We start from the raw sequence: 19,451 nt of genomic DNA, 5'->3' as shown, positions 1-19,451 counted from the left end.
GCTGCGAGGAACCGCGCCTGGGAGCCGCCTCCCGCCACCGCGCCGCCGAGGAGGTGCGCGCCGACTTCCAGCGCAGGGTGCCCTACAGCTACCTGCAGCGCGCCTACATCCAGGTAGGCACCTCCCGCTTCGCCTTTCCCCCTCCGAAAGGTTATCCGCTCTTCCGTCCTCCCAAACCTCCCACGTGTGTGGGGGGGGTGTCCCCCCACCCCGCTTCCATCTCTCTCAAGCCGCCCGGGCATGGTCCCCCTCTGCATTCTCACCGGTGCGTGCGGTCGGTGGTCGCGGCCCATTCCCGGCACAGAGCATCCTGGATGACAACTCGGACTCTGTCCAGCCTTGGCTTACCTGTGCTGCTCCTGGGTTGTTTTTCTTGGTTTGGGGGAGCGATGGCTTTGTTTGTCTTTTAGTGCAACCTAGTATAATGCCGAAAATGATCTGCCTCAGTTTGCAGAGAAAAGCCCCCTGAAACCCCCCAGTAACACCCCGGTGCCCTCTGCCAGAGGTGTTTCCCTTTCAGACAAACTGAACCGATGCTGTGTTCCAGGAGCTGGGAGTGTGTGCGAAGCTGGGAGGTATATAACCTCTGCTGCTGGGATCTGATGGTCTTTATCCTGTTGCGTGATATGAAATACTTTGCAGAACACTCTGCAGTCAGTATTTAGCAGCCGCTGACATCTTGAGCATCAGCCTCTTATCCCAGTAACTTCTGCCTTGTAGCTGTTACCTTCCCTGAGGAAAACAGTGTTGTTCTTTGAATTTCCTTGCTAAAAAGAAGAAGGAAAAAAAAAACAACAAAAAACCCCAAACACCCCACGCCAGGATAGTTACTGGTATTTTTCTTTTAGTTCAAGACTTGTGCTCTGTCAAGCCAGGTACCTGTAGTAAGTCTTCCTGTTCATGACTAGTAAGGACAGAAACTGTGGGAATTTTATTTCATGCCAAGCTGAATGTTTAAAACAGTTCTGGAACATTTCCCTCTGGATTTGTGCTTTATTTGAGCGCACTTGTAACCTTTTAGTTGCTGTAGGCAGCTTAATAGGTGAAGACCTGCACAGCGGAGCACGGGGAGGGTGATTCTGCTGAAATCCATTTCTAGTTGGAGAAGCAAACATCTGTCCCAGGCAGTGCCAGTGCCTGTGTGCAGTGCCTACACAGCAGCAGATCAAGGAGGCAAATCATCAGCTACTGCATTTTAAAACCTATTGGAAAATCGTAGCTATGTTGCTGCTTCTGTACTTCCTTTTCTGCCATTGCCTTAATGTCATTTTTACAAGTCAGGGACTAGAACTGCATTGGCTTAAACTCTGGTGTCCATGTGCTGCATAGAGTTCCTGGAAGAAGTCCTGGGAGTGAACTGGGACTATAATTTGGCTCATATGCAATCCCAGTGAAGGTAGCAGAATTTTCCTGTGGTCCTTACCCTGAAGGATGTTCTGTGTAATGTCACCATCTGTGGGAAGTGACACTAAATTTGTCATGCTAAAAAATTAAGTGATTTCTTCTCCTGAATTCAAAGCCTTTCCCAGAGTCACAAAGTTTTGCTCATGTCCAGCTCATCAAAAAACTTTCCTCTAAATTAGGGAATGGGGTTTTTGTCTCCCATTTCAGTAAAATCGATACACAAAAATCCAGATGATTTTGGGGGTATGGTCTGTTCTTCCATTTCTGCTTCTACTGGGTCTGAGGTTTTTATTTTCCTCATTTTAAAATGCATTGTAAACTTATCAAAGCAATGTGTTGAAAACAGTCTTTTTTCTTATGTGTGACTCATCTTAGTTTGCTTTTGTAATGTCTGATGATTTTATATTCATGCTAACACTTTGATTTTTCTGCTCTCTGACGGAGTAGTGGATGTTCTTGCTATCTGCATGGATGCCCGGGTTTTGGGCACCGTAGCCAAGGGAAGGTATTCTTTGAATAGAGCTGTTTATGTTTTAATACCTTGTTCTTTAACCCTTACTGATGCTCTTGGGTTTTGTAAGCAGCACTCTGATCAGCTTTGTCCCACAGAGCAACCCGTAGTGGTTTGTCCACATCCTCACCTTGCTGCTGCCTGAGCACGAGCTCTGTTCCCAGGATTGCTCAACAAGTCTGTGCTCAGAAGAAAATGTCCCACGTCGGATTTGCCTGCACTTGCGCAAAACACGAGGTCTAATTTCTAGCACTTACACACGCTCGGATGTGGACCATTCCCTCGTGCCAAGGCTGAGTGCCAAGGCTTTGGCACGTTCCCGGAGGGTTGGGATGCATCGGCACACGCACCCTCCAGGGAGACCTCGGCTGCAGCATCTGCTCAGCCTCGTGTCTGAGAAGGGGAGCTGCAAAGTGGGGCTTGTGCAGAGCCCCCCTACCTTGCCGTGGGTGTGTGGGCAGGCTGCACGGCTCCAGTGGCGGCTGTTTGACCCCCCCTGTTTTGCTCCCTGAAACCGAAAAGGAAATGAGACGAGGTTAAACATCCTGCTGCGTATCCTGGCCGGCCCCAGCCCGGACTGCGTGGGGAGGCCTTGGATGCTGGGCACTTGCGCGTGGTGCCGGCCGGGCTGGACAGACGGCAGGGGTTGGTGGCATTTGTGGTTTGAGAGAGGAGGAACAGCCTGGAATGTGCTTCCCACCTCCCACTCCCGCTGACTTTGTGCTTGTTTGTTTCTCAGGAGGGGAGAAACGCATCCCTCCGGGAGGGAGTGACAGAGCAAGGAACAGATAAAAAAAATCGAAGGGTTTGGCTCTCGTGCAGTGCTTTGAAAAATGGTGCTGAATAAACATGAGCTAATCGTTGCAACACTCCTGTGGGGTATGAAAAGCAAAGGCTTTTAGTCCTGCTGGACAGATGCACAGCCCAAATGTTGGCCAGGACCGTGTGTGCCTCTGCCGCTTTTGGGGCAGCACAGCCACCCCGTGTGCTCTGGGAGCAGGCTGGGATCTTCTGAAGACCACCGTTCCATTTCACAGATGTGATCTGAGTGTTTTCGGTGACTCTAGCATGATGTGAGGGGAGACCGTGGTGCACTGCAAGACTGGGACGGCTTGTGGATTCAGCTGAAGGTTTGTGTGGACTTTGGGCTCTGGATCAGGCCTCTGAGGTTGACTGCAGTCTCTGCAGAGACTGGAGACAAATTGCGTTGAACAAGCAGACCAAGTCCAAATGTGCTTGCAAGTCTTTGCAGATTCCAAATATGTATTGTAAGTACAAAGACTCCTCCTTTTCCTAGAAGAGTAGATGTTTTCAGGTAATTTAGAAATATACTGGGTACAGCTAGCTGAGGCAGTTAGAGTGGGATGGGCTTTGAGAAGATGTGGAAACAGAGAAGGTGATGAGAACATGGGATTTAACTCTTGTAGTGCATGTAGTGGGCTCTCCAGCCCACAGAGAAAAGGTCCTTCAGTAGGTTTCTGATGTCACGTCCCATGGGCAGAAGGGCAGTTTGCCTTATGCTGGTGGCTGTCTGCTGTGTGCTGGCTGCTTGGTCTTTGTCAATGAAATACCCTCTAGGCTTGGCAGGTGGGTGTGGGGGGGATCTCTTTGCCCTCTTAAGTATTTTATTAATCACATCCTCCTCCCTTTGCTGCCTTAGTCATCTTGTTTCTGTTAAAACCTAGCCTGCAGGCCATGATGTTTCTAACCCCCCTTTTGGGGGAGTTTTCTAGCTCTGAGAGCGAGTGGAGAAGGAGGAAACAATGTATACCGTGGGAGCATTTGCTGGCCACAAGCTGCTGACTCAGTAGCCGTGTTGGAACTCGCTGCGGACGGTCTGCTATGAACCCTGTGGCAGAGCATCGCTTCCAGTCCCCATGCTGATTCCTGCAAGTCAGCTTGGTCCAAAAGTAACAAGAAACCTGGCAAAGTTGATCGCTGTATCCATTGTGAAACCAGGTCTTGCTTCTCTTCTACCCTACTAACCCTTCCCTGGAGGTCTCTTTCCCTCGTTTCATCTTTGTTCCCAACCACAGCATCCCCTGGCCTGTTTGCTGGTTTGATCGCTATAGCCCATTTTAATTTTCTCTGTATATTGGTGTGCTGCTACTGAGCACTTGCTCCCATTTTGTAAACGCTGACTCGCAATGGTCTCATCTTCCCACTTGCCTGCAGGCCCTGTTGCACATCAGTGAATCGTACGTATGTAGTCTGTAACCACCAGCCTTGGATCTAGATGAGGAAAAGCCTTTTGGTCTGTGCTTGGGGTTTAAAACAATAAATGAAACAAGTCTCCAGCATGTAGGGCATTGCTCCTCTCTTAGTAATGTCAGATCATAGGTGGAGCAAAAGGGGCAAGAGTCTGACTATATCTGGCTTATTCTTTGTCTTGATTTCCCCCTTGCTGTGTCTGAGATGTGCTTCAGTTCTGTTATCATGATTTCATGCGTTGCAAGCATAAAACAATAATGTTTAGGTTTTCTGTTTTGTAGGAGAGGCTGTTTATTTGTTCTTTAAAGCTGTTTCTTTAAAAAGAAAAACCTTTTTCTGGTCACATAAACTTTATACAAGCAGCTTAATCTTTCTAGTGGCCTTGTTTGGGGAGAACTTTGACTCTGTACCGTTATCTTCTCTGCCGGGTCTTCCACGCTGCAGCTGATGGGGGGCAGTGCTAGAGGCACCGCTGGGCACGTGTCCTTGGGTTGCACCATGCTTTCCTGCCCACCCATGCCACCAAGATTTCTGAAATGCAACACAGACACAATAATGACTTGATAAAAGACCATAGGAGGCAAAAAAACCCAACAGAGCGGGAGTCCAAACTTCAGAAACATTTGTGATACAGATTATTGCCCTACTCCAGTTCTGCCTTTGAAAACTCCCTATTTATGAGAATCCAAACTCAAGGGAGGAGACTTGGTATGTAAAACCAGGCCTCTAACCACTCCAGACTGATCATTCTGTCTTCTGCCAGTGCTTACATGAGCTTACCACCAGCCATGCTTGGGCATCTGTCTCGCAGCACCTGTAGCAAGGCTCAGGGTGGTTGTTAAGACCTCTCCACCAAATTCTTTCCACCTCGAGTAACTACTCACTGCTGCCCATCTCTGCACTGTTGCACTGGGCCAGAGTCTTTTGTCTCCTTGACAGACATCTGGATTACCTACCTAGGGATCACAGTGATTTCACTTACGGTGTCTCATGGGTAGTGACACAGAATAACATGCAAAACCCTGCTACTTAAAAGTCTTTGCAGCAGGAGCAGCCTGCTGAGGCTATTTCTCACCACAGTCACCACCTGGCCTGTGGGGTCGGTCTGGTTGGTTGGTCTTGTTTTTATAGGATTTATATGACACATCCTAGACAAAGACCTATAGTAGGACTGTCAGATAATCATTATTATTTGGATTATTACTATTAGCGGTGTTTATTTATCTTTAATCTTAAGAATTGGTATTACTGAGATACTGGATAAATAAATAGATCCCGGAATTAATCTCTTGGAACGTCTCTTTATTTAGATTTTCTGAGAGAGCATTCCTAGTCCTCACCAGAGGGTAAATGTTAGTGCTCAGAAAGTTAACATTATGTAGACAAAAATAAACTCAGTTTATGGGATGGAAAACTCTGGGTCTTGATGGTTGGGTCAGTGTCCCGGGTTTTGGGCAGGACTAAATATCCTGCCCTAAATCCGGGACACTGACCCAACTGCCCCTGCCCCTGTTCTTGCCAACCACTTCAAATGAAAAGTTTCTGAAATTTTGGGTTGAAAGTATTATCGGAGGGGGAAAGAGGTGACCCAGTGATTCGATACTGACACTAGCAAATGCAGACTAGGCACATGTTTTTGTGGTGAAGGTGAGCTAGCAGTTGAAACCAATGTACCAAGAATTACACTGGACTCCCTCGCCATCTTCACTGGAGACTCAGTCTTGACTTTTTGGACTTGACTCCAGGCTGGTGCTGTACTCAAAGTTAGACTAGATGGTTGTAGTGACTTTCTGCTGGTTTGAGTTTTGTTTTTGTTTTTGTTTTGTTTTTTTTTAATAGAGCAAATCCAAAAGCAAAACCGTGGTGTTTGCAGATTTCTACATCATTTCAACTGATAGTAAATTAGCACAGCCCTGCTCAGCACCGCTGCAAATCAGGACACAACCAGTTAGCACAAACTGGTCTTAGACCCACTAAGCACATTTCATACAGGCTAGTAATCAGCCATTTGATGGCCAGGGCTACTTTTTTGTCTTGCCAAATTCCTCTTTCTCACCTTATATCTATGCAGTCACACCAGGGCTCCAAAATATACCAGTGGCAGGTCCCAGCCTGCGAAATTTCTCAGTCTTTTGGAGAAAAAAAGGTAAGCCTGGATTCCTGCTTATTTCTTGGCAACCCCTGGTGCCGTGGCTTGGATGATGGACAAGACAGTGGTGTGACTCACACAGTTTCACTGGATCTTTTGAGGTCTTGATCTAAAGTCATCCCAGTGCATGAGCTGAGTTAACATCCCAACTTGGGCAAAACCAGGCACCAACAGCGAGGGAGAGTCCATTGGCTTTGGAGAACAGACTCCTGCTTCTGTGCTGTAACCTGGGAACCTGTCCCTTCCCTGTTCTTTTATCTCCTTAGTTCCCCATGTTTTTTTGCACCTTGCTCTTCACTTGTCTCACGATGGCTTCCTCCGCTGGCTGCTCCTTGGCAGAGCCTTGCTGCTGAACTGCCCCGTCCATGTGCCGCGTTGCTCTGGGATTTGTTAAATGGCTTTTTGCGCTGCCTGTTAAATCTCATCCATACGTGCTAGCAAGCTCTGCTCTGGCTTCTGCCGAGTCCTTTTGTTGTCCTTGGCCACAGGAATAACTAATGGCAGCTGATAATGAACTGCATGTGAATGAGCAATGCAATTTAGTCCTGCTAAGCAAACTTATGCCCAGTACTCACTAGCTGTTCCTGAGGTTTCAGCAAGGATTATTCCCATTTCCTCGTACAACTGGTGATTTCATCGTGGATAGCGTGGGCAGTAATGAGAAACCATCGTGTCAGTATCTAAGCCATTTGCTGCCAATCTCCTGAGTGCTGCAGGAGCCTTGCTAGTGGGACTCTGGGCTCGAAGCAGTGCTTGACATCTGGAGCAAAGGATTCAGGGGTTATTTATCTTAGTTTTTTCCTTTGGAGGTGGTATGAATTAGTCATTGTGATTGGGTTTGTTCCCGAGGAGTAGGGACCCCTGTACTCTGCACATGGCATATTTCCATGTGTGTAGTCTGGACCACGGCCAGGCTGAGTTTGGATAAATCGATGTGAACCCAGAGTGACCCAGCTGAGGGCTGTGGCGTTTCTCTGCCTTTACACTGGGGAAACTGAGATCAGGATTTGGCCTGTGCTTTTTAACAGTAACTGATGGCAGGAAGGAGGGCGCAAAGTTCCATGGATGCTTTTGTTTCCAGCCAATGTATCGGCAATAAGGTATTGACATTTTTATTTCTTGGCCATGAGCTAGTGATGAATAATGAAGGCAGGGGGTCTGACTGTGGGTGGGTTCAGGCAGCAAAGAGCTGTTCCTTGTCAGCCTGTACCTCCCAACCAGTCCTTCTCCTTTCCATGACAACTGGTCAGTTAAACAGACCCTCCAGAGCTGACGTCAAGGGTCAGGGATTTGGTCACCAAATAATTATAGCAGCAAAAAAGCATCCCCTCCCCACCCCTTCCTTCCCACATGCTCCTGCTGAATCCCGGCTCATAAATGTCCTTTTTTTCCTTTCTTGGATGGGAAGCAAAGCCCACATGTATTAGCTGGAACATATGGCAGAGTTTGGCTGCAACCCATTGGTTGTGAAGGCCAAATACTCACTTGTAGGTTCTTGTTCACTTAAAAAAAAAAAAAAAAAAAAAAAAGGAGAAAAACACGTTCTTTCAGGATAAGATGAAGGGCTGAGTCTGTGCTCCTGCTGAGATGGGAAGCAGATAGGGTGCGGGACAGCACGCTGACCATGCTGTCTTGCTGAGGAATGTGTCCCCTTGCGGCACGGAGGTGACAGGCTGGCCATTGAGAGGTGGTCTGGTGGCAGCTGCCACCACCCTCTGCCCCCTGCCCTGATGCTGGTTCTCAGGTCAGGCAGAGTTTGCAGACGGGCTGCTTGGGAGAATGTCATTAGCACCAGGGCACAGGGCGGCTGGGAGGTTTTAAATGTGGCGTCGCCATGGACAGGGGAAATTTCTGGCTTTGTAGCACTAAAGGTTTTATTAAGGATGGGGAGAACATCTGGGAGATGGCAGAAAACCCTTGAAGGAGAAGCAAATGAAGTGACATTGTCAGAAATGGACTGTCTGCACCACCAAAATGTACCTCTGTCCCAAAAGTTTCACATCAAGGCACTAACATCAGATTTGTGCAGTGAATGGTTTCCCTGAATGTGCTGAATGACAGGGGCTGCTACGGGAGATGCATTCAGTGCTTGAAAACTGGGATTTAGGTCCGAAGCCAAACTCATGTTTGCACCTTTAAAAAAATCTTGTTTCCACTATAGAAAATTGCATCCTTAGGGTATGGAGTTATAATTTGGTAGCAGATCAGAAGCATGTTTTGGGGATGCTGTTGGCTCCAGGGAGCAGTGCGAGGTGCTTTGCTGCCTCTGTCCCGTCACCGGGTTTGCTCAGGGTGAGACCATGCTGTGTGCAGTTACCCTCCGGCACGTATGTGCCCGAGCTATCTGTAGCAATGTGAGTGTGGGTACCACAGCGTATAGCTGGTGTAAGTGGGGTTGGACACGACCTGGCCATCGGGAATCACTGTGGCTGCAATAAATGGCAATTGATGGTAACGTGGCTGCTTGCTGACCCTCACGAGGCTGGTGGGTTTCTCTGCTGGCAGAGCCAAACCTTTGCTTGCTGCCTTGCCAAGCGGCATCGCTTGTTCCTTTGCATGGAGATACTTTGCCAGGTCCTCTGCTCCTCTTTGGTGGAAAGCCACCCTGGGCCTTGCATGTGCTCCTCTGCCTCCCAGCACACAAGGATTTTACAATGGAATTTAAACAAACAAACAAAAAAATCGGAAAAATCACAAAAATCGTTGTTGGACACCAACATGCTGCTTTTCACCATGATTTTTCCATGCCAGCTGCAGTGGTGGCTTTGATCTCACATCGTGTCCTTGCAGAAAGACGAGCCTGAGACCGTGCTGTGTCCTGTCAAGGTCAGAGGCAGGAGCACTTGAATCCGGAGAGCCTTCTGCCCGCAGCTTTGCTGCAAAAACAAAGAAGAGTGGGCAAATCCTGGGTGACAGTATTGCAGGTGGGGCACTGCCTAAACCCGCAGCTCTTTGAGGTCTGGGCTGGACGCCCGAGGGTGTGATGGGGAGATGTGCTGAAGTTCATAGCCCAGGGCTGTGGGTGCAACTTCTTTTGAAAATGGAGCCAGCAGTATCCCTTCCCAGAAAAGATCAGTGTGGTACAGAGAGAAAGAGCTTGGAAAATATCCTTCAAAATATTTGCTGAAGGTGTTGCCTGTGACTGCCCAGGGACTGAAGCAGAGTCTGGTGGTTCCCTTGCTTAGAAAGCGCTGTTTTTAAAGTGGTTTTTGCCAAGGCACTGCCTGTTCTGAGGCTTATATATATTCTGGGGCATCCGTGTCCTGAGTTACTCTGTCTCTTTGGAAGCAGATGAGAAACTGCAAAGTTTCATTGAAATAGTCTGAAAGGAAGAGCATTGACTTGCGGTATGTTGTACTGTGCTGCTGCTGGAAAACACTTACCTATCCACAGCTGCCAGCCTCATCCAAAGATCTGTGATTGAGCAAAATATTTCAGTGATGGGGAGGAAAATGTGTCATGTCTTATCCACATTTTCCTTACTTATAGAGCTGTGTAATAAGTGGATTTTTTAGTGCATTGGTATTCCTGAGATGCTTCAATGAACAAAACTTTTCATTTTGTTCTTGAGAGTCTTTGTAGGGATAATCTTGGAGATGTGTGGGTACATGATAAGGGATTCCTTTTTTTTTATGGACTCTATTAAACCTCATTCTATTTTAAGGAAGCTAGAATTAGTTAAAAACCATTTTTTCAGAGAGTTCACCTTACCTATGTCCCTTTCAGGTGCGTTGCAAAGCATCCTACCTGCCAGGACTGCTGGTCTCTGTATCACAGGGGCTGAGAACAGACAGGAGTTGTCTCACATATGGACAGCCCTGATCACTGGGAAGTGTTTGCAGGCTGTTAAACAGGAGTTGTGAGATGCACTGATCTCCAGAGGTGGGTGAGGGAAGGCTGTTTGTTTAGAGGGGAATCACATCGCTGTTGGGAAAGCTTTGTGGTGTTCCCAATTCCGGCTGATCTCTCCTGCTGAGAGCAGGACGTTGGGGCAGGGTTTGCTGCAGCCTGAGCGAGTGGTGCTGGTGCGTCTTGTGCTACGAATGACCGTGGTGTGGAGTCAGGACACTGTGTGTGTGTAGACACTTCAGGATGCTGCAGTGACTGCAAATCCCCATTGTGAGCTGCTGGGGAAGCAGGTCTGCAGCCTGGAACTGGTCCAGCACTCCCACTCCTGGGGCAGGCAGAGGGTACCCATTTCACACAGCTCCGTGGTCAGCGTGGTGCAGAAGCTGTTAAGCCCCCCCAGGTTGTCTCCAAACGGGCTCAGCTGGGGGATGAGTGGGCCAAAATGCAGCCCCCAGCACCAGCATTGCTGGTGTCAGCGTGGACTGGGGTGCCTAACAGCCAACGCAGCCTCCTCAAGCAAACAGCATGGCAAGAGTTGATATTGCTCTTGCGTTTGGTCACTGCTATTCCCTTTGCTTTAAATACTAAAGTCTTTTGGCAGCTGGTAGTTCCCCTTATCCCTTGGTTGGCAGTCTCACTGTTTCCTTTAACATACGCATTGCATCCTGGTGTCCAGATGCTGGTGGCTCTGCTGCTTCTCCAGAGTTGCTGCGCCGGGGTCAGTCTCAGACTCGCTGGCTGTGACTGCCCGTTCGAGTTTGTCTCTTCCTCCAGCCAGCTGCCTTGGCTCACTAGGGTACTGCTAATAAAACTTGATTTCAGACTGGATCCTTTTATAAGGCAGGCAAATAACAAATAAAACAGCAGTGCACTGCTTTAGGAAGCAGTTTGTCCACTCAGCAGCTGTCAGCTGCGTGTCCCTTCTGTACAGCTCAGGCTGTGCTGCAAGCTTCTGGTAGCTCTCTGCCAGCATGTTCTGCGTGTTGTGAGGATGCAAAGGACGTCCTCAGGCTCCCAGCCCTCTTTACATCAGGCAGTCAGCTCCAGCAGTGCCCATATAGCTTTGCTTCTCTGATTTGCCAGCATGCTCTGACTGAGCTGCCCACGCATCCTTCAGTCCCCTCTGCCCGGCTGCTGTGGCAGACCAGCAGTGCCCTGTTTTATCCACGTGTGCATCCACTGGGCAGTTACTCAGCTCTAGGCAGCTAACCCTGTTTGCCACAGAGTTCCTTCCCCAGGTAATGTCCGTGCCTGGCCTGTAGCCTTCAGTTGGGTTACAACTGAAGCCTGGCTTGGGCAGGTTCATTGCAGCGCTTTGGCCTGCATGGGGGAGCTGAAAATGTTGCACCCCTGGCTCCCATCAGCACAATCCTCGCACTCTCCTGCCGCTTCTGTCTCTGTCTGTTGTGCTTTCCTGGCCATCCTTCCTGCTGCTCGGGTTTGCTCTCCGCCACCCAAACTGACTGAACCTTTCTATCATCTGAGCATCCCCAGATCTGACTCACTACTGTATAAAGGGGCAGATCCTATACATCCTCAGTACTTTAATGTTGGATTAAGGTCTACATTCCAGTAGCCTCAATGACTTGGATGTAACTAAGGCACAACGTGCGACATCACTGCCTGGTTGTTCCCCGGTGCCCGAGTGGGTAGTTCAAGCCTGGATGATGGGAAGGCTGCAGTGAGCAGAGTGCGAGGAGGTGCCTGGGGGAGGCAGCTCTGCAAGACAGCGGTTTGTAGAGGACAAGGCTTGTAGCTCCCCGCCTGCCTGGGATGTGCAGGAGAGTTTTAGTTTTGGCAGCTGCATTCTCCAGTATGACAGCTGAAGCTCAGGGATTTGAACTAATCTATGATTCTTTGAATGTTCCCAAGCCCAGGTCTGAGCTTGACAAAAGAGATTTCCCCATCTTGGGGGACTCATTCCAGCCTGACTGCTGTTTGGGTTTTAGATGTTCAGCAAAAGTCCCTCGAAAATGACTTTTGCACTGTAGCACAAGGCTTCCCACAGTGGTGTTTTTAACTCCAAATCACTGTTATTTTAATCAGCATACTTCTAGTTTCCAAATCTATTTTTGGATCCTTGCTGTTAAATCTAGTTAGATTATAGACTCCTAAATAAACAATTTTTAGCCTCTAATGTTTTTTTGAATCAAATCAAACCAAGTAGAGGGACCTGAATAATCATTTGCCTGGACTTTTTCTTTGAAAGTTACAGCACTTAAAGCTGTCAATGAACTGCCAGCAATCAGTGTGCTCAGGTATCTTGGAAAACGCAGTGTAGAAACCATACTGTCCTTCATGATGCTTTTGAGAAGTATTAGATATGAAAGGTTTGCATGCTTCAGGCTTATTGTTTACATTCCTGTTCCTTTGCTGTTATTTTACGCAGTGGAAGTTACAGTTCAGCTCCCAAGTGGAACGGTCAGTGGAGTCAGGCGGTGGAGCCATGCTCAGAAAGGGCTCCAGGTCCTTAGGGATCTTCTGTGCTGCTCTTTGGGGTTGCTTTGGTATTGCAGCCAGCCTGTGGTGAATATCAAAGTCCTGCTAAGTAGGATTGACAGTTGTGCTCTTGCATGCTCTAGGTGTGCATCATAGGCTCTTCTCACACGCACAGATATGCGTGGAGCTGGGGTGATGAAGAGGAAAACCCTACTGGTGTTTGCCTGTGCTGCACACCTGAGGTGGGAGGGACTGCTCAGGTGTAAGGGCCAGTAACGGTTGGCTCTGTGAGTAAGGGATTATTTCACTGGGTTCAGAATGTACTCAAGCCTAGAAAGAAGTGTTTTGGGGAATTGATCAGGATTACTGTGCCAAGTGAAGTAGTACACTGGTGTAGCTATCAGTGCTTCTTGGTGCCATGGTACAGCTGGGTCAAAAGTGCATTATATGAACCACTTCACTGCCCATCTTATTTAAGCTACTTAATGCCAGGTTTGGAGGTTACCCTCTACTATTGAGGGAGGAGAGCCAAGCGCAGACAGCTGAACTCTCAACCATATTTAATTTTGCTCTGTTTGCTCTTGGGGGTAGGAAGGATGGAGTTTGGAGAAAAATAAGGAAGGGAGTAGCTGCTTCTCTTTTCATAGCATTTCCTATGTGCCAGGAGGACCATCAGGCTTTTTGGAGTTTATCCTTGTAGATTCTCCTGTTGCAAAACTGCAGTAGATGCAGGCTGTGCTATACTGTCCCTTTCATGTGCCAGCAAGCTTCACCCTCTGCTCTTATATACACTTAGTGCTTTAGCAGTCCTGAGCATGGAGAACTAGATCTGTTTTTATTTAGCATTAGGAGTTGTAAGGAAGTGCTCAGCTATCTCTTGTTTCAGAGCAGTCAGTGCAAGCAGAGACTTTGTTCCACCAGTGACCTGTGACTACAGAAGGATGTCAGTGCTGGGGAATTTCAGGCAAAGGTATGTACAAAATGCTGCTGAAAATACCATGGTTTGGAGCCTTCCGAGTTGCACACTTTGTTTTTGGTCCACCCTGAGGACTACTGCTCTGGCTGCCAGACTGCACTGTAAGTTGGTGATGGATTTAGCAGAGTGTCCTCACACGTGTCTGGATTTGAAATCTGGTCATATTAGCAATAAAACTTGCTGGTTTATACTGTGTAATGGCATAGGTGTATCTGTCCTTTAATCTGAAAGCGCTGAGCTGGAAGTTGTTAGTATAAATGGAGGGGAGTGTGACCTAGCTTATGCAGTAAGAAAAAGAGTTAGCCGAGTTGGTACTTATACTTTCTGTGGACTTATTTCAGTTCTAATGGCTCAGGTTGATGCCTGATGACTTACTAAAGCACAAAAACTGCATTGTGTGTTGAACCGTGTATTCTGAATACAGTGTGTTGGGTTTCCATTCTGCACAGCGCTCAGGTGCGATCTGGCAGACCTCATGCTTATACGTAGCAACTGCCTGATGGTCCCAACTGTGTTTTATTTGGGAGTGTGTGTCCCAGACAGGGGCTGCTGTGGCCATCAGCAGTAGTTCGTGAGTCAGGACAGAAATGGCTGGGTTTGGTCCTGCCCAGCACTCCATGCCCTGGTTTGACCATCTGCGGAATGAGTTTGATGTGCAGTAATTATACACCAGGCACTTGGCATCGTAAGACATAACTGACATCACATGTTTGGAGAGTGTCAGATGCGCTGCATGATATCTGTGTACTGCGAGTGAGCTCCTACGGGAATAGCATGTATAAACAGCACATTAATTAAAGATGTCCTGTACTGCAAGAGAAAAGCCCACTTATGGAAGTGGTTTGCTCAGAGTTAGTAGTGCTGCCTGGCTTATTAGCAGCACGTGAGCTAACTCGTCTCAGTGGAAACTGATCATGCAGCAGTATGAACAGTCACAACTGTCCTACGTAGGAAAGAGGAGACATACGTGACAGCCGTGCGGGTCCAGGATGGGTCAGCTTCAGACATGACCCTTTGTTAAAGTTCCTTCGCAGGGAGCAGTACAGTGTCTGTGTTTCAGAAGCCCAGCACTCCACACAGCAAACATTTGTGGTTAGGTATTCCTCATTACCTTTGCAGAGATCTTTTTGACTTTGGGACCTTCAGTATATTTTATTCCAGATGTTTTTCCCTGAGTTGCTGCTGCTGTTTAAAGGGCCCTCAAAACCTGATGACATCCCTGGGATCTGGGGGAAATTGAGCATCTCGTATGAGTGTGAGCCCTAAATTATTACCAGGCTGCAGAATAATGGTTCTCCTTGTTTTGGGCCTTTACAGCCTGATAGGATCACTGTAGGAAACATGATCCAAGGGGTTTTTTTGGAGTAGTTCTTGAGTTACAAACACTTTCTGGTTGGGACCTGGACTGAATCTGGAAAGCCAGCTGCCTTGTCCAGGGGCAACAGCTTTCATTTCACAGAGCAGGATGCATCTGGCCAAGGATGAAAGGTGAAGTGGGGCTCCTCAATGTCCTGAACCCAATCCCATCCCTCTGCAGCATCACCACACCCTGCCATAAATCCCATCCCATCCTCACACCACAAATGCCCCTGGGAATCTGCTTTGCACCTCTGTTTCTTTCTGCTGAACCTCATCAGCAAACCCCCTACAATCAGCGTGAGCTAGTACAAGGAGAGTCAGACCCATCTTCATAGCTCAACCAGCCATGGGGCTGAGCAGGGCTGACAGCTCATCCTGTCTGCAGCTGTGCTGCTCGAGGAAAGTTGCTGAGAGTGACTCTCCCTTTGCAGCAAGACTTCATCTATTTTTTTGTATTGCCTTGCTTTAAAATATAAAAAAAATCACTGCTGGAAAAATAATTATTTCAACATCCATTGAGAGATTTTTGGAAAGTCGATTATTCTGCTTAATTTCAAATCCATGGAGTGAACTGTAATCTCAGCTCTGGAGCATGTTTCAGTTTGTCTTCCTCCCATGGGAGAGTCAAAAGAGAAATGCGAGAAAAGTGGAGCAGGGAACAGAAATGGCAGAGGAATCAGGGGAAATGAGTCACAGTGTCAAATGTTCTTCGCATACTCCAGTGCTGAACCAGGGGAGGATGTCATGAGGATGCTGTCATGTTGCGGGGCACTCACCTGTAACAAGTTTTGAGGAGGATGAGTAGTGGTGGGATCGGTTTGTTTTGAAAGGAGGAACTTGCAAAAAGGTTGGATTTGAACTTCCTTGTGTGGAAAACTGGAGCAAGAGTTTGTGCTGGGACTGTAGCAGCCAGGCAGGCTCTGCTGCAGCTGGGAAAGAGGGAGCTGATGGTAATATCTTGCAGGGTCTCAACCCTGCACAAAGCAAACGGCTGTCATTCATGTCTTTTAACTTGTCAGGTATCTTGTCTGTGTCACGGTTTTGAAGGCTGTGTAGCTTTGCTTCCACCCCCGTAAAGCCCGTGTGCCAGGTATCTGGCAAAGCCAGCACTGTCACCTGGGGGATTTGGTCCTTCCCCCAGGAGGGACAGGTCTTCCAGGCCAGGTAGCTGGAAAGGTTTAACGAGGGATTGCTCTCAGGTAGCATGTGTCAGGTTTTCCTGTCACTGAAGCATGTCCAAAATTTGATAATTTATTTTTTTTGTGTCTAGATCCCACTAGAAGATTTCATATTTATCATCTTTCTTTTGTAGGGCATTGGTCTTCAGCAGCAAGCGTAGACACATTTCTTTTCTGAACTACAGTTACATGTATTGTTACAGAGGAAAATTCGTAACAGAGCTGATTGGTCTTTTGATGGCTCCCAGGTTAGCAATTGGGAGCATCTTAGCCTGTTCATAAACACCCTTTCTGCTACAAAGTGAGGATTTCCAGGAGCTTTTGGCTTTTGCTTTAGCAAAAGGGATATGCTTACCTGGCATGTGATGCAGTACCCCAAACTCTGCTTTGCTTGAGACATACGTCTTTGTATCCAATTACACAAGTGTTAGTGTATTAAACTGCTCTGTGATGTCTTCTGCAGAGCTGTGCAGGGCATCTTGTGGATTTGGGAGATCTCAGAGCTTGCTTGTGCATACACACTCATGTGCACTCATGGGTGCAGAGCTTTAGGAAAAAAGATAGCAGATGTATTCCTTAAATCCTTCAGAGTTCCCCACTGGAAGAAAACTTGGCAAAAATACGGCATCCTGAATTTGTAAATGTTTGCTTCTTTGTTCACATTTGCTCATATCCCCAGAGGAATGAAGTCATTTATTTGATTTGCCCTGCTGCTTCACACTCCTACTTATGAATGGTAGGGAGCAGGACTGCGAGTATGAATAGCCTGGCCGCATGTGGTTTTGAAAGACGTGTTCACTTGCACATTAGTGTCCGAGTAGAGTAGCTGGCTCTGAAATCCTATCAGTAGGGCTTTTGAGTAACTTAAAACCTTTCTAGTAGATGCTTAGAATTTCTTCCACTCTGACATTGTGTAAGCCCCTGTTGAAGTTTCATTACCTCAGTAACCACAGAAAAGCAGCCAGCCTTTTCACTGAAACCTTCTCCACAAAGGTCTGGATTCATTTTCTTTTTTTTTTTTTTCCTTTTTCCTTGAATGCAGAGCACAGCTTATTGTAGATTAAATACAGGGTAGAAGGCCAAGATCCCATATGGATCTGGGTGGCAGTTTTGCTAAAGGTGGAGTATGAACGTGTCTTGTCCCCGGCTACGTCTGTGCAACTTTGCACTAAATATGGAAGATGACCCATATAATTTTCAACATAAGTAGGATATTCAGTGCTTTCTTTAGAGTAGCTTATAAAAGACCAGTCCCAAACAGCTGCCGTTTCATGGGCCATTCTTGGTATTTTCCATGCTTTAAATAACTCCAGAGCTTCGTGTCGTGCTCTGGTGGGAGCTTTCCCCACTTTTTCTCTAGAAGTTGTTCCAGAAGCTTCTGTGTTGCTTCAGTGATTTGCCACTGGCTTAGCAGGGCATCGTGGTGTGGGCACTCACAAGATTTCTCTATCACTCCTTCTCCTGGGTGCAGGTTTCCCAGCAGAGGGACTTCAGCCCTCCCCAGAACGGCACATGTCCTCCTTGGTGCAAGCATCCCCTTCCTGCGTTCACCACCAAACCCTATCAAGGTTGCTTCCAACCGGACTCCTCCTGCTACTGGTAACATAAATCAGAAGAATTACCCAGGAACAAAAAATGTATTTTTTTGCCCAGCTTTTTGTTCTGGCTGGTTTCACACCAGCAGACGGTGACAGTGCATGCCACTGCTATGTAGAAAGTTTAAAATCTCAGCTTAAAAATTTTAGGCAAACCTCTGCCAGCTGCCAATACATGGAGCTGCTGAGGACTTTTTCATGCTAGGACTTGGGAAAGATTTTAACTTTTGCCTTTTTTTCACTTTTTTTTTTTAAGTGGCCTGACCCCAAACAACTGAAATCAGTGGCAAACTGAACATCAAGTGAAAAAGGATTCTTTATCTGAACCCCCTGAACTCTCAGTTTAAATCCGGCCAAGTTCCACTTGCTGACGCTTGGAGAGAGGCAAAGGAAAAGACCCTTTTAGACACCAGGCAATGCATTATATGTGCCTTCCCAGACACTCTCATTTTCAGTTCTTTTTTTTATTCAAATACCTATAAAATTAAGGGTTTGTTTTCTTTGGCACAAGATCATGCCTATTTTCGGAAGCATCCAGAGCTGCTCCAAATGCTGCAGTTACTGCTGCTGGGGGAATCGGTGCCAGGCAGCTGCTCTTCATTTTAGGGAATTTAAGAAAAGTTCATAGTGCTTAGCTGGTGTTTTATGTTTAGTAAAGCCTCTGTTTTCTCCCCCAGAGGTTCATTAATCACACCATTTGTTGCTTAAGCAGCAAGGTAGCAATCAGACAGAAATGACTGATGTTATTTGCTCATATCTGATACAAAGTTGTTGGAGTATGAAAAAAAGATGAGAAGATTTCTCAGGCCTGAGAAAGAAAAGCTGTTACTTCTGTCTGTGCTGTGGGGGGTCCAAGGCAAGAAGCTTACCTTAGCTGAGCAAATGAGCACACAAAGCTCATCTAACAGCTTTCCTCTCTCATGGTGGGGATGGCTTTTTTTTTCTCCAGCTAATGATTTTTTCGTGTGTAATCTGCACAGAGCCAGTGTGTGATTCTGCTCTGTGCTAGCGGATGGGATGCTCAGAGCCAATAATAAGCATACAAACTTCTGGAGTTGATGGACATTCATCTCAATGATGAGATGCACTGATGTGGTAGGTAAGTTACTGAGAGTGTACAAGTTCAGCAAGGTGAGAGGAGGAACAAGAGTTCCCTGCTCTTGGTTTGTGACTGTGGGCAGAATCTGCTGCACATCAGACACCCACCACCCCAATAAAATGAAAAGATATGAAGAGGATAGAAGTTTGATCATGTGCTTTGCCACAGATCACACCATGACTTGTTAGATTTATTCAGTTTTGAAGACTAAAAGGCCCCTGTAAATTGCCTTCCATAGAAAATAAAAAAAAAAAAAAAAAGGCAATGTATGACAGAAAGGTAGCAATGGCAAATGGACTGGCAGGGCTGCTCTGTGCCCTACTCCAGACAGCATGGGTCTCTCCAATGACCTGAAGTCCATGCCTCATTCTTAATTTTTAAATTAATTTCAGTCATGTAGGTACAGCTGTTCAAATTTGTGTGCAGGAGGGAAGTTTTGCTCTACATGTTTTCATTGCAGATAACTGCAGAAGGAAGAGGCTTCACCGCACCACGGGGCTCAGGCAGAACTGTGTGTATTGGCAGGCAGACAAGAATTATCTCTTCATTAGTGTGGCAGTACATTTGCATCTGTAACAATTAGCAAGCTCTGAATGTTTGATCTAAACTTGTTGTGGGGCAGCAGGTGTGAATTGCCACCTGCAATTCATGTTGTGTTTCTTCTGTATCTCCTTCCCGTGC

The 19,451-nt window shown here is 47.1% G+C and overlaps 1 protein-coding gene across 1 annotated transcript in view; it reads left to right on the top strand.

The window, feature by feature from the left end:
• Positions 1–6: 6 nt before the first annotated feature.
• The window catches only part of LEPREL1 (leprecan-like 1), a 71,556-nt gene continuing 52,111 nt past the window's right edge, over positions 7–19,451 (top strand). The window contains exon 1 of the mRNA XM_010573068.1: positions 7–113. The gene's annotated coding sequence lies outside the window, so the exon portion shown is untranslated. The remainder of the gene's footprint in view (positions 114–19,451) is intronic.

Source organism: Haliaeetus leucocephalus, unplaced genomic scaffold (assembly GCF_000737465.1).
Source record: "Haliaeetus leucocephalus isolate CR32 unplaced genomic scaffold, Haliaeetus_leucocephalus-4.0 Scaffold362, whole genome shotgun sequence".
NCBI lineage: Eukaryota > Metazoa > Chordata > Aves > Accipitriformes > Accipitridae > Haliaeetus > Haliaeetus leucocephalus.
The sequence above is the reverse complement of the archived record's forward strand: the minus strand, read 5'-3'. Positions and strand labels throughout refer to the sequence as shown.